The sequence below is a fragment of the Felis catus genome, chromosome F1 (genome assembly GCF_018350175.1).
Source record: "Felis catus isolate Fca126 chromosome F1, F.catus_Fca126_mat1.0, whole genome shotgun sequence".
NCBI classification, from domain to species: Eukaryota; Metazoa; Chordata; class Mammalia; order Carnivora; family Felidae; genus Felis; species Felis catus.
This window is the reverse complement of record NC_058384.1, coordinates 31,050,715-31,065,936: the sequence shown is the minus strand read 5'-3', so window position 1 is coordinate 31,065,936 and position 15,222 is coordinate 31,050,715. Positions and strand designations below refer to the sequence as shown.

At 47.0% G+C, this 15,222-nt stretch overlaps 1 long non-coding RNA gene across 2 annotated transcripts in view; it reads left to right on the top strand.

The window, feature by feature from the left end:
* LOC111558427 overlaps positions 1 to 11,809 on the top strand; it is a 58,484-nt gene extending 46,675 nt beyond the window's left edge. For both annotated transcript variants that reach the window (XR_006591686.1, XR_002739331.2), the window contains one exon: positions 11,531 to 11,809. This is a non-coding gene — a long non-coding RNA (uncharacterized LOC111558427). The remainder of the gene's footprint in view (positions 1 to 11,530) is intronic.
* The last annotated feature ends 3,413 nt before the right edge of the window (positions 11,810 to 15,222 follow it).

Below are 15,222 nucleotides of genomic sequence, written 5' to 3'. Positions count from 1 at the left end.
AGAGCCCGACGCGGGGCTCAGTCTCACAAACTGTGAAATCTGAGCCGAGATCAAGAGTCAGATGCTTAACCGACTGAGCCACCCAGGCGAGGGGCGCTTGTATATTTAAACTCTTCTCTCTGAGTAAGGAATGAGAAAATGTATCCTTTGTCACAGAGGCTAATGGTCTCCTGGTGACAGGTTAGGTTATGTACCCCCTCGAATGGCCTCGTGGGATTCCTGCAGCCATTGCCTACACTAAAGATGCCACGGTCTACGGGTTCACGCTGATATCCTAGAGGAGGGACAGACTCTTCCAGTAGAATGTGAGGCTTCCAGCAGAGCCTGTGCAAGTTGCAGGTTTCCAGAGAGCAAGAGTATCCAGAAGTCTACCGTCACCCCAACCCCCCCCCTGCAGAACATCCTTCGTCATTTTAAGAAGGTAAAACGAGACAGCCAGAGCGGGGGACGAGATGGCAACTTCTGGTTTATTCTGACAGCCAGTGTGTAGGGAGCTTTGTGTGGGGAATATGACTCACTAGCCTCGGTCATGACTCTGAGCCCAGGATTCACAAGTGTTCCAAAGTTAGCAACCAACCTTGTACGCCCACAGAGTAGTAAGACGCTTCCCATTGAAAACACTCAACCAATGGGGAAATACATGGAGAAAGAGAAGGTTAAAGGAGCTGTGGATTATTATAGTTTTTTCAGTTAGCCTGGAAAATCTTTCTAGAGAATATAGTCTTCTCTGCTTCACCATTTACTACCCTATTCACCCACCCATTCAAAAAGTTTTTACTGGAAGATTCCCAATGCCTAGCACTGTTCTGGGTGTGAGGGAGGCAGCAATAATAAAGGAGTCCTTTCTCTCATGGAAATCACAATACAGTGGGGAAACCGTGGGAGAATGATTTCATCTCTTATAGTTTCCTCATCTACAAAATGGGGATAATACTGCACTGCTTCATTGGATAAGGTGTGTATAACAGTCATCAGGGTGCCTGACCTCAGCAGACATTTACCTAATGTTAGCTGCCAGCTTCTGTTGAGGAACAACTGACGTGTGATTAAGATCATCGGTGTCCTGGGGGCACCTGGGTGGCTCAGTCGGTTAAGCGTCGGACTTCGGCTCGGGTCATGATCTCGTGGTTTGTGGGTTTGAGCCCCATGTCAGGCTCAGAGCCTGGAGCCTGCTTCGGATTCTGTGTCTCCCTCTCTCTCAGCCCCTCCCCCACTCATGCTCTGTCTGTCTCTCTCAAAAATAAATAAACATAAAAAATTTTTTTTAAAAATCACCGCTGTCCTGATGTGCCCATTGGTGCCATAGTCCAGTCTCCCCACTGGGAGCCCAGGGCCTCAGCAAAGCTGTAGCTGGGAACTTAACCCCACTGTGGATAGTACCAGAGATGCTGAGCTCAATATAAGCCTCCACCGCGTTAGAAAAACCTCCTCCCTCTCTAAAAGGAGCTGGTTGGGTAATCAGTGACTGCTTGGTGCAGATAATGGTGGTGACGATGATAAGAATCAGCAAAGTATAGGGGAGCCCAGGTGGCTCATTTGGTAAACGTCCAAGTCTTGGTTTCTGCTTGGGTCATGATCTCATGCTTTGTGGGTTCATGCCTCACGTTGAGCTCCATGCTGGCAGTGCAGAGCCTGCTTGGGATTCTCTGCCCCTCCCCTGCTCATGCTCTGTGTCTCTCTGTCTCTCAATAATAAATACACATTAAAAAAAAAAAGTATCTGTAAAGTGTAACTCAATTTTAGAGTCATTCATTTTATGGATTCAATGTTCTAGTCACCATTCATTTCCTCTTCAGTGCAGGGAACCACCCAATCAGACAGTTGCACAATGAAAAGAAGGTCTGAGAATGCCAAGGTGTGTCACTGGTTGTGGTCCCGCAGCCAGAAAGGGCAAAGGTGGATTGCCAAACCAGGGCTACCTAACTTCAGCTGAGAAACCCTGCTGCCTTCAGGCCTGCAATTTCTCTAGACCTCAGTTCTTCTCCTGGGTCTCTTCCTTGGTGAGGTCTCTGAATGCCTGCAGGCACTGATAGTTTCTGGTTTGAGTGCTTGCCTAAAACCGCTTACAAGTATCTGTTAACACAGTCTCATGGTATTATCATTACGCATTTGTGAATTTCTTTGTTTAATTTTATTTATTTTGTTTAACTGTACTCTTCTTTTTTTAAATGTGTTTATTTATTTTTGAGACACAGAGAGAGAGAGAGAGAGCATGAGCAGGGGAGGGGCAGAGAGAGAGGGAGACACAGAATCCGAAGCAGGCTCCAGGCTCCGAGTTGTCAGCACAGAGCCCGACGCGGGGCTCGAACTCACGGAGTGTGAGATCATGACCCGAGCCGTTTAACAGACTGAGCCACCCATCAGCCTCCTTTGTATGATTCCAGGCAAGAGCCTGAAATACTTCTGCCACCAGCCAGTTTCTCAGTCTCATTAACAAGGGGCAAATCTTCCTCAGGGAGAAACAGTTTAAATACACAATGAGAAGCAGTAGTTTGCTCTAAGCAGCCTTGACAAGGTGCTTTAGATCATTGCTAAGTTTCTCTCCAGTTCTGGAGTTCTAGAATCTCAACTTTCTTGAGCCAGAGATAGTTTGAGGGGGGGGGGGGGTGGCGAACAAACTCAGCAGGGAGAAGAAAAAAGAAAAAAAAATTACATGGCTTAGAAAGTGAGTATAGAGTGCGAGAAAGGCTTTGAGATTTTTCCGTTTGGAGATTTGGCTGCATTTAGAGCTGGTTTTCGGCTCTGCTGGGTTCACCTTTCTAAAAGGCATGCCGCCGTGGGACTTTAATCAGCTCACCCATCTAGCTAGCTGGTATGGCTTGAAACCAGCAAAGAACCAGGTAGTCAGGTCTGGCTCCTTGCTGTGCCTGCTGCTATTTCCAGCAGACCTGATTTGCACATCCCTAATTCTTTGTGGTCTTCGATGGCCTCCTTTCCCAAGGCCACTAAGCATTCTCCTGTCCTTTTACGTGGTCTTCTCTGTGTCGAGGTGTCACAGAGCCAGACGAGCCTGGTGTGAAATCCACCACAGGTTACTTATGTGACCCGAACATGTTTCACCTCTCTGGGCTTCGATTTTCCCCTCCATGAAATGGGCCCATATTAACCTATTAGCCATTACAGAGTTCCCATGAGAATGAAATGTGTGCATGCATACGTGATCATACTTAAACATTAATCGAAAAGCTTTTGTGTAGGGATTAGGTACACGTCCGGGTGTGCCGCCGAGTAGCTGTGGGAACTCAAGCAAGTTACTTGACTTCTCTGTGCCTCAGTTTCCTCATCTGTAAAATGGAGATAATAATACCATCTACTCCAATGACTTGGGGTAGTGATTAAGTGAGCTAAGAAGTAGAAGATGCTGGGAATAGTCATTGGCAGGTGGCAATTGTATGTGTCAGCTGTTACTATTATTATTAACACGACACAACACACCCAGCATAATGCTCGGTAACCCCTGATACCTTTGGTACTGAACTTGCTGTCTGTCCTCTGGAGTGCCTCCCTTTCTAGTTGTCCTGCTCAGCTGAGCCTCTCTCCAGCTAATAGGAAACTGGGGCTCCAGGGTCTGTTCAGCAATCAGACGTTGAAGGCCCACGTTTGGTGGTCCAGGTAGGTGAGCACATGGGTCCAGAGGAGGCCAAAGCCCCGAGAAGGACCAGCAACCTTCACTGCCTTCATTCCATTCTTTGTCCAGGGCTCTAGCCTCAGGGACACCCCAAGAGGGAAACTAGAGTGTGTGACCTGGGGGCCCTCCCAGGAAGCATGCAGGTTTGCTGCTTCCCTGAAGAGAGGAGTCCCCAAAACAGATTGTAACCCTATAGGGATATATATATATATGTACATATATATATATATATATATATATATACACACACACATATATATATATATAGTTTATATAGTATATATAGTTTATAGTATATATAGTATAAGTATTATATTTAGCCAATGAATAAACTGGACCCAGTATATAGTATATACTATAGTATATACTATAGTATATAGTATACAGTATAGTTTATAGTATATACAGTTTATAGTATATATAGTATATATAGTATATATACTATATATAGTTTATATATATATAGTATATATATATATAAAGTTTATTCATTTATTTTCAGAGAGAGAGAGAGAAAATTAGTGGGAAGGGGAAGAGAGGGGGAGAGAGAGAATCCCAAGCAGGCGCTGCGATAACAGTGTGGAGCCCGAGGCAGGGCTTGAACCCAAAAACCATGAGATCATGACCCGAGCCGAAACCAAGAGTTGGATGCTTAACTGACTGAGGCACGCAGGCGCCCCTGTAGCCCTGTAGTTTGTCAGCTCTGGCACATGTCAAGGAGGCTCTGGGTTCACTTTGGCAGGGATGTTTTTCTAAGTCTGCAACCTAAAGTAGGCTACGACTTCCAGTCTCAAGAATTCGGCTCTGCATGGAGCGCTAGGCTTCCTCTTGCCAGCGGGGCTGCTGGTGCCCTGACATCCAAGGAGACTGGCTTGGGGGAGGCTGCCGTGGGGGAGGGGGAGCCGGGCTGCCGGCCCAGCTGACCACTACGCTGGTCCAAGCTGGCTGTGCTGGGGCTGCATGGAAAATACTCTCTCACCAAATGGCAGAATCAATCACGTATTGGGCGCTTACTCTGCACAAGACACTGTGGAGGGCACAGTGGAAACTAAGGCGTAACCCAAGCCCTTAAGGAAGTGAGGAATCTGGTGGAAAGAACAGAAGTACCTCAAGAGCAAACCAGGGGCGCCTGGGTGGCTCAGTCAGTTAAGCGTCCGACTTTGGCTCAGGTCATGATCTCACAGTCCATGAGTTTGAGCGCCACGTCGGGCTCTGTGCTGACAGCTCAGAGCCTGGAGCCTGCTTTGAATTCTGTGTCTCCCTCTCTCTCTCTGTCCCTCCCCTGCTCGTGCTCTGTCTCCCTCTCTCTCTCTCTCTCTCAAAAAATAAACATTAAAAAAAATTGTTTTGAGAGTAAACTAATAAAAGCAGGATATTTGAAGTCATCAGCATGTCCTTGAAGATAAGAGTGACCTGTAAGAGTCCTAAAATTCCCGAGATTCTAGGTAGAGCAGACAGTACCGGCAGGGGCAGGATACAAATACATCTCCTGTGTACTCGGCACTCTTCTAAAGCCTTTTACGTGTATTAATTCATTTCGTTTTCACAGCAGCCTTTTGTAGTAGGCCTTATTGTCCTTATTTTCCACACGGGGAAACTCAGGAACAGGGAGGCTAAGGGACTAGCCTGAGATTACACAGGTAAGAAGTACAGAGCCAGGATCCAAACCCAGGCCCTCGGGCTCCAGACACCACGGCCTCACCCTCCTTGTTAAGCCACCTGGAGCCAGGGAGGGTGAACCCCAGGAATCACATAACCCGCTGGTTATTTCAGTGCATGAGGTTTAGCCCACAGATTCATCCCCGTGCCTGCCCCTCTCTCCCCCCACGGAGGTTGCTCATAGGTCTCGCATTCGATACCCTGAGGGAGAATCTGCTCGCTTTGTTCAGCACCACCCAGGAAAGGAATCCCTCTCAGGGCACAGGACTCCTGCCAGGCCCCTCATAGGCTTTTGGCCAGCCTCCAGATGGCTGCCTTTGCGGAGGAGAGAATGCCAGTCCAGTCAGTTGTGACCAGGGTGGCAGGAGGTCATGTGGTACAGAGAAATCAAATGGTTCCCTGCAGCGCAAAAGAGCTTGACTAACACAGGGACCCGCAGGGAAGGGTGTGGAGGCTCTGCATCCTTTATCATGTTGAATTGTACTGTCTGCTAACACAGAAGTCTTAAAAAATACACACACAGACACACACACACACACATACAGAAAGTATGTATGTATATATATGCACAAAGTATGGGGGATTGGTTGAATAAATTAAGGTACGCCCAAACAACAGATTACTGTACAGCTATTAAAATCACTGCTATATAAGTATATTTATTAACATAGATGTTTTCAGGATGTCGAGGTCAACTTGAAAAGGAAAATGGATACTCTGATCCCATTTTCACTTTAAAAAATGTGTATTTGTGTGCAGAAAAAAAATTTCATTTATACACACAAAATATCGACGCTATCTTTGATAAGAAGGATTACAGATGAAACTCTTTCCTGTTTACTTATTTATATCTAAATTTTCTATAGTAAACATGTATTTCTTGTGTAATAAACGTATATCAAAAATCAAATCAAATGTTAAACCAGCTTAATTTGTAAAAAGATTCATCTCACCTTAAACATGAGAAAACATGTCTGAATTTCTTGTTCTCTTTCCTTTTTGTCCCTCCTGGTTTTGGTGGAAAGCAAAGAGTATGCATTGTGGAGAATGATTCTAGGCCAGGAACTTACCTTTGAGTAATGGTTCATGAGAGCAAGAAGGGAGTTAAGAGATTATCTAGCCCGACCCCCTATTTAGCCAATGAATAAACTGGACCCATAGGCTTAGCTGGTCTTCTAAGTGCCTGACAGCAAAAACTCAGCTGGAATCCAGGTCCTCAGATGCCCAGACTAGGGCATATTCTACACCATCATGTCATTTGGTGACCCTCTAGACACAGAGAGGGGACTGTAGTCATTTAGCGTGCAGGTGACAACTCTGAGCACAGAGTTAGCTATTAACACTGACCAAGATCAGTCCCTCTTCTTTGGCTCTACTAAGAGGCAGATGTGGGACATTGGGTTAATGTACTGTAGATCCCATAGTGAGAGTTAAGACATTGTAGTGAGTGATAGGAAGATAATTCTGGCGCTCTCTTCTGGAAATCTCCTATCTGGAAAGCTCATGTGTGATTCCACATGAAGGCAGAGGCCTGGCCACAAGTCTTGTCCCCAGGTTCCTTCCTCTTCTTTGGTAGCTGGGTCATGCATGCTGCCTGGAATATTTTCACTCTTCTTCCCAAGGCTCATCTTTCTGGAAAGTAGAGCAGTGACAGTAATTCAAAGTCAGCATCCTATAAACATTGTTCTTAGCCCTTTGTGAAACTAGTTTTGAGAAGCTGCACTGATAATACTGCTTCATCAACTTCCCCAGAGAATTCTCAGCATTGGCACTATCTTATTAGTCAAGGCTTTTGGTTGCACACAATCAAAAAAACCCGCTTGAACTAGTTTAGGGGAAAGAGGGAATGTATCAGCTCGTGGAATTCAAGGAAAGGTTGAGTATCTAAGCTTTGCAAAGATCAGGGATACATGGAGCTAGGCCTCAGAAACCATGAGAATCAAAGACTTCAGTACCAGGCAGGCCTTTGTCTTTGCCTGTGGCCTCTGTTTCTCATTCACGGTTGCTTCACCCTCTTTCACGGCAACAGGCTACTCCACTTTCCATGGCCATATTTCCATCTGACAGTCTCTGTCACCAGAGATGAACTTTCCTGGTGATCTCTCACTTGTTCCAAGTTAAGAGATCCCAATGGGAGGGCCAGTGTGGGTAAGCTATGGGCAGGGTGCTGAGTCATATAAGAACATGACAATTCCAACATGAACATGGTGTTTGTTTGTCTAGGGGGAAAAGTGCAGAAAACTAGGAGGTATTTGCTGAGACAAGGATATCCTGTTCCACCTCCTTAGAGATAATGAGTTGAGAAGAACCTGAACAATCAGATGATGAGTGAGAATCCTTAAGAAGTCAAAATAGAACTCCTGAGTGGGAGGTGCCTGGCCGGGGACATCCATTCTTACAATGATTGACACCTAGTGGGAAAAAAAAGCAAAAAACCTGTAGCAAATCTATTTTTGACAGGGCCCCTAAAGAGGCACACCTGGGTATTTTAGGGCATGAGACAAGTTTCAAGAGCTGTGCTCCCCCTTTCCCAACCCACTCTTAGACAACTGAACTATGGGGGTAACAATCCTGTAATTTTAACTGTATTTATAAATCCCTGATCCTTTATGTAGGGCTTTTTTCTATTCTGTGCTTAGTCTGAATGTTGCTATTTTCACAGAGGAAATCAGAGGAAAGAGGCTATAATTATAGGTCAAACACAAGTTCCGGAAGCAGCTAAGGCAGCAGAGAGCCTATGGCTCCCTGCCCTCTTCCAGGTTGCACCCTGGACATCTACCCCTCTTTGCTCGGGCCTAGGTCAGCGCCTGTATCTTTATCCCCTTCTCTTTTCTCCCTTTGTTTTCCGGCTCAACAAAACACAAGACAGAAAGGGAAAGTTAGAAGTAAAAGCCCATGAATTAAAATGGCACGATGCTTGGGCAGACCTGTCTTTTGGAGATAATTCAAATGGAAAAGAAAAGGGAAAAAAAAAAAAAAAAACCATTTCAGGTCATTGGCCTTTTTAAACAGACCGCCGGCAATATTTACTCCTCCTGAAATAGCACAGTCACATGAAATAAAACCGTGTTCGGTAAAGCCCGCGAAACAAAAGGACAATTTACAGGCTGGCACACTCACTGAGGGCCCTCTGTTTGCCGGCCGGATCAGGACTTCTGCTTCCTGGTTCTCCTGGCCACCTTCAGCCCAAAGTCTGTGGGAGGTCTGTGGGGGTCAAGGTCAGACTGCCATGGAGACCCTCCTGGACTTTTTCCCCCTCATATAATTTGGGAAGGTAGCTGGAGGGTTGAGAGCAGGGCTCTGACAAGGATGTGGCGAATGTGGCCTCCATCATAGATCCAGTGTCCGGAAGCCTAGGTTGCAAACATCATAGGAGAAGCTGCCAGTGGTGCCTGTCACCCTCCAGCATGGCTGCCTCTGTCTCCTCTCTGTCCTTTACCCCTGACTTCTTTATGTGTTACCTACGCCCCCCATCTTCTCCCGTCTACTCTCCTCCATTTTCCCCTCGCCCTTTCTTATATCCCCTCTTTGCGTTGTCTCCTTTCCTCTTAATTCTTCTGGGGCCCCCAGTGGACCTTTCCTGAGTAGTCGTGCTGTAGCCTGGAAGGTCTGCTCAGGCTCCTGGTGGCGGGGTTAGTTAACCAGGCACAGAGTAGGTCTGGGGTCATTGTGTCTTCCCACTGAGACTCAGAACTCAATGAGAATTCAGGGGAACCTTCTCGGCCTCACTCTGAAACTCTTCTCCTCAGTTGCCCAAGATTCCTTTTAAAAAGCCAAAGCCAGGGGCGCCTGGGTGGCTCAGTTGATTAAGCATCCAACTGCTGATTCCCGCTCATGTCATGATCTCACGGTTTGTGAGTTCGAGCACCCGATTCAGGCTCACTGCTGTCAGCATGGGGCCTACTTAGAATCCTCTGTCTCCCTCTCTCTGTGGCCCCTCCCCCACTCACATTCTCTGTCTTTCCCAAAAATAAATAAAACGTTTAAAAAAAAAAAGCCATTTAGGGCACCTGGGTGGCTCAGTCTGTTGAGCATCTGACTCGATTCCAGCTCAGGTCACGATCTCACAGTTTGTGCGATTGAGTCCCATGTTGGGCTCCACACTGAGAGTGGGGCCTGCTTGGGATTCTCTGTCTCCCTCTCTCTCTCAAATAAACGTAAAATAAAATAAAACATAAAAAAAAGAGCGAATGTAGCTGAGCCCGTCTGCTTTCACTTCTCCACGGCCAACACCTGCATCTGTATGTCAAAGGGCTGTCCTCAGCCTGTCAGGATGTCCTTTGCCAGGGGACCCTGCAAGCTAAAGGGTCTGGACTGAACACACCAAAGGAGGAGCCCTCAGCCAGTGACTGACAGGTGCAGAGTACAAACATCTGACTCCAAGGGCTGACGTGCACTGTTGGTCCCTGGGGAGACTGGGCTCAGGTTACTCTCCGTGGGACTTCACTTGATATCAGTTCCTTCTGGGCTTCCACGTACTCCCCATGCTACTTTCCCACACCCCTACTGGTTTTTCGTGGAAACACAGCCTTAAAAATCACTCTCACATCAATCGTTGTTTTAGGGTGTGTTTGCTTTGTCTTGGGCTCCTTCCTACCTTGGTCTGGAGTATCAGAGTGAATGAGAGAGAGGAAGGAGAGGAAGTCCAGGCCCTCCCTCAGGCACCCGAGAAGCTGTCATTACAAGCTGAAGGTGGGATCTTCTGAAAGGCCTGGGGGAGCAGGGGCAGCGCTCAGGCAGGGAGGGAGGCCATGTCCCCAAGTCTGCACAGGACATAGCTCTGGTGTATGTAGGGGGAAGGACTTGATAGGAACTGAATATCATTTGACACCTTAGGGTTTTCCACTTTGAAGAATACTAGATGACGAAACCGAGATGGGAGAACAGCATCTGCAAACTGGGCAGAGGCAGCAGCTGTGAGGCACTTCTCCCAAGTGGCCTCTGGGGAGCAGACGTCCATGAGCAGACCTGTGCCTGAGCACGTGGGAATCACCATCTTGGGTGCCCAGAAAAACCTGAGAAAAGTAAGGAAGTATTGATACATGCAATAACATGGATGGGCTCTGTAAACACGCTAAAGGAAAGAAGCAAAAGCCTACATAGCGTATGATTCCATTTACAGGAAATGTCCAGAACAGGCAAATCCATTCGGACAGAAAGTAGATTAGTGGTTGCCAGGGGCTGGAGCAAGAGGGGAACAAGAGTGACTGCTTAATGGATAGGGCTTCTTTTTCAGTGATGACAAGGTTCTGGAATGAGTGATGATGTTTGCAAAACCTTGTGAATATACCAAAATCCACTAAACTGTGCGCTTTTTTTTAAGTTTATTTATTTTCAGAGAGAAAGAAAGAGCACACTCAGGAAAGGAGCAGAGAAAGAGGGAGAGAGAGAATCCCAAGCTCCAGGAGCTCAAACCCATGAACCGCGAGATCATGACCTGGGCCGAGATCAAGAGCCAGTTGCTTAACTGACTGAGCCACCCAGCTACCCCCAAAACTGTGCCCTTTAAAATGCTAAACCTGAAAGGGAGAGAGGGAGGGAATGAAGGAAAGAAGGAAAGGAAAAAAGGAAGGAAAGAAGGCAGGAAGGGAGGAGAGAGCGAATGAACAAAAGAATGGGAAACTTGGGGGCAGTGGAAGGAGGCGCTGGGGTCCTCATTCACCAGAGCTGCAAGTTAGTAAACTTTGGGATATTAATGTTATGCCCCTTCCTCTTTTGGGTGATGATTCGGATCATTAGTGTTATGCAAGTGTTGAAGGAGATCTGGCTATGTAGATTGTACATGGTAGGACCTCTGTGGCTGTACCTGGTGGCCCTGGTCAGCTATATATTTCCGTAAACTTCTCTAGTACGTAGGGTCTCCACTGCCCAAGATAGAGGGGTGAAGGCGATATAAGGAGACTTTTTTTCTAATTATTTCATGAGTGCCCATCTCATTTCCCCAATTACGGTGTAAACTTCGGAGGGTAGAGATCACGTCTCTTGAGGGAATTAGGGATTCCCTCTTCTTTTCCACAGGAGCTCCTTGACCCTGTGACCTCCCCATGCTGACTCTAAACTTAATGGAGGCCTGGGGCCTGGCAGCTGGGCCCACCCGTGTGAGTCTCCAACTCTGGACAAGGCTCTGTTCTACTTGCTGCTTCTCTCTCCAGGTCCTTCTCCAAAGGTCAGGGATGGCTCACAGGTCCAGAAATTCCCCTCATTTCTGTCCTAATACTCAGCATCGTTTGCTCCCTTCAACAGGAAAGCAAGTTTGATTTCTGGAGGCCATGTGGCACCCGCTTATTCTCGGTCACAATACATGCCAACGTGCGGCAGGCTGGTTACGATCACATATTTGCTATTGTAAACTGAAGCAAGCTCGAGGCCTGAGCATCGAAGCCGGTTCAAAAGTCATCACAAGTTTTCTCTTCCAGGGGAAGAATAAAGAACTTCCAATTAAAGTGTAGAGTGGAGCCCCTTCCATCCCGTTCCACTTGCCTTTCCTAAACTTTCAAGAATAAAAATAAATCATTTTTCTGACGGTGGTTAGTTAGTTCCTTTCTATTCTAGAAACTTCCCAACTGTCCTTTGTGTGCTGTGCTGTGGGCTGGAGGCCTCTACTCCTGACCCCACTCCTCCACCCTGAGAAACAGGCTTGTGCAGCCAGCCTGTGCCTACAAGGGCCCACGTTTCATGGTCAGGGAGGCGGGGGCCCGGGCGGGGGGGGCGCGGTCTGTCTCCAGACACCCAGGTTGGGTGTTTACTTGAAGGCTTGGATGAATAGGAATGTCACTTCCTGGCTCCAGAGCTGGCAGCGTGCCTGCCCCTCCCTCCTGGCGGAGAGCCACAGATGGCCTGAGGTCCACATGTTCTCTGCACCGGCACGTTCTCAATGTCCCCAAGGCTGGGTCACATCTGGACTCAGAGTTTCTGCCCCCTGAGGGAGTATGTGTGTTTGTGTGCTTTATGTGTGCATTTGTGGGGTTTGTATACGCCTATTATAGGTTAGAGTGTTTGTATGTATGTGTGTGTGTGTGTGTGGCTGTATTTGGGGAGTTGAAGTGGCTAAGTGTATACAGAAATCAATATTTATTGTAAGACAGTCTAACAATAAATAAAAATATAAGTGAAAAAAACCCCACTCAGTATCACCTTCATGAACATTCTTCCACGTCTCTCTCTTTAGATATAGATATAGATGAAGATATCTATATGTATTCTCTCTATATATATGTACACACACACACACGTACGTTTACATACACACATGCACACATATAGATGTGATTTTTTTCATAACTGGTCACAATATACTAGAAAGCTGGTTTTTTTTTTTTCAACGTTTATTTATTTTTGGGACAGAGAGAGACAGCATGAACGGGCGAGGGGCAGAGAGAGAGGGAGACACAGAATCGGAAACAGGCTCCAGGCTCTGAGCCATCAGCCCAGAGCCCGACGCGGGGCTCGAACTCACGGACCGCGAGATCGTGACCTGGCTGAAGTCGGATGCTTAACCGACTGCGCCACCCAGGCGCCCCTAGAAAGCTGTTTTCTAAGCACATAATGATAATGGACATTACTGAGTGCTATGGACTAATCTCATTTAACCCTCATAACCATTCTAAGTTGTGGGCACCATCAATATCCCCATTTCACAGATGAGGAGACTAAATCATAGACAGAGTAAATAAAGTTAGCATCTGGGGAGTGGCCACACAGCTGGTAAGGGGGCAGAACCTGGATTTGGACTCATCTGACTCAAGGACTCTGCTCTTGACCCTACAGTCCAGCAACAGAAGTCAGCAAAAGCTGGCAAAAGTCTTGAAGTTCATTCATTCATTCTTTCATTCATTCAACGTTTACTGAGTGCCTTACACAGGCTAGATCATGGGGGCAAAATTACGAACAAGACACAGATCTTCTTGAGAGTCAAAGTCTTTTGAAGGAGACAGGGTGTAAAGAAATCATTGCAGCTCAGAGTCATGAGGCAAATTACAAAGAGAACAAGGAGTAAGCCATTAATACTACCCAAGGAGGTTGTCGAGGTGACATTTTAACTGTGTCTCCAAAAAAAAAAAAAAAAAAAAGGAAAAAGAGAAGCTATTTGCTAGAGAGTTAAGCTGGGGAAGAGAAAAGCAGAAAAGGCCACTTCGGGCTGAGTAAATAGTGTGTGCAAAGTACCAGAAATCTCAAGTGTGTGGCGAGGCTGCAGGTAGAGAGTAAGGGAAGGGAGCTGGCAGATGAGAGAGAATTCAGACCATGGAGGCATGGATGCTCTGTTGAGAAGTATTTGCTTCCTTGTATCATCACGGGGGGCTGCTGGAGTAGTGCGATCATGGTGGTGGCTTAAAAGGACAGGAGACAGCATTCTGGAGGAAGGTTTGAGTGGGGCAGGATGGGGAGCAGAGAACGTAGTTATGCATAGGGACAGTAAAGACAGTGGTTCTCAACTCTGGCTGCCCAGGAGTATCACCCGAGGAAAGAGCCTGGAGCTCAAGAAACAGGCCTGAGCTGGAGATATTCTGGGGAGAGCCATGAACATCTGGGTAGAAAGTTGAAGCTATAGAAACAGATAGTGTTGGGGCGCCTGGGTGGCGCAGTCTGTTAAGCCTCCGACTTCAGCCAGGTCACGATCTCGCGGACCGCGAGATAGAGCCCCGCGTCGGGCTCTGGGCTGATGGCTCAGAGCCTGGAGCCTGTTTCCGATTCTGTGTCTCCCTCTCTCTCTGCCCCTCCCCCGTTCATGCTCTGTCTCTCTCTGTCCCAAAAATAAATAAACGTTGAAAAAAAAATTAAAAAAAAAAAAAAAAGAAACAGATAGTGTTTTGATTCAATTGGTCTGGGGCACAGATGGGATACATGGTCGGCTTTAAGATCTCCCCAGTTGATTCTGTTTTGTTTTTTTTAATATTTATCTATTTTTGAGAGAGAAAGAGCACAAGTTGGTGGGGGGGGTTGGTTACTGAGACAGAGTGAGACACAGAATCTGAAGCAGGCTCTAGGCTCTGAGCTGTCAGCACAGAGCCCAACACGGGACTCGAACCCACGATATGTGAGATCATGACCTGCGCTGAAGTCAGCCACCCAACTGACTGAGCTTCCCATGCGCCCTCCCCAGTTGATTCTAATATGTACCCAACATGGTACAGGGCATGTTCCAGCGAGCAGGGGACCTTGGACAAGTTTCTTAATATCTTTAAGCCTTTGATTTTCTTGTCTGTGAAACAGAGATGGTATTAGCTTGTACTTAGAGAAGGTATTGAAGGTTATTGAAATGTTTGAGCACTGTTCCTGGCACATAGTAAACATGTAGTGCCTCGTTAGCAATGATTCAGTGAAGTGATAGTGAGGATCGAAACTAAGTCAAAGGCAGGGGGGGTTGCAAGGAGGATATGAATTATAAAGATATTTCAGCGGTGAAAATATGGGGCTTGATGAACAATTAGATAGAGGGAGGGGAGGAAAAGAGAAGAATTGAAGAGAACTCCCCAATTTCAAGCTTGCACAACTCAGAAGATGGTAACCCCATCTTGGATGATGGGGTCCAAGGCCACAGGAAGGGATAAATGTTGAGATGGGGAAAATAAGTTAGGTTAGATATATTGAGCATGCTACCTATGGAGGCATCTAGCAGGAAGCTGGAGTTATGGTCTGGAGCTCCAGAGAGTGGTCTGGGCTGCAGATATTTTGGGGGGAGCCATGCACATATGGGTGGAAAGTTGAAGCTAAAGAAGTAGCTAGTGGGGCGCCTGGGTGGCTCAGTCGGTTAAGCATCCGACTTTGGCTCAGGTCATGATCTCGCAGTCCATGGGCTCAAGCCCCGCATTGGGCTCTGTGCTGACAGCTCAGAGCCTGGAGCCTGCTTCGGATTCTGTGTCTCCCTCTCTCTCTGACCCTCCCCTGCTCATGCTTTCTCCCTCTCTCTCTCTCTCTCTCTCTCTCTCTCTCTCTCT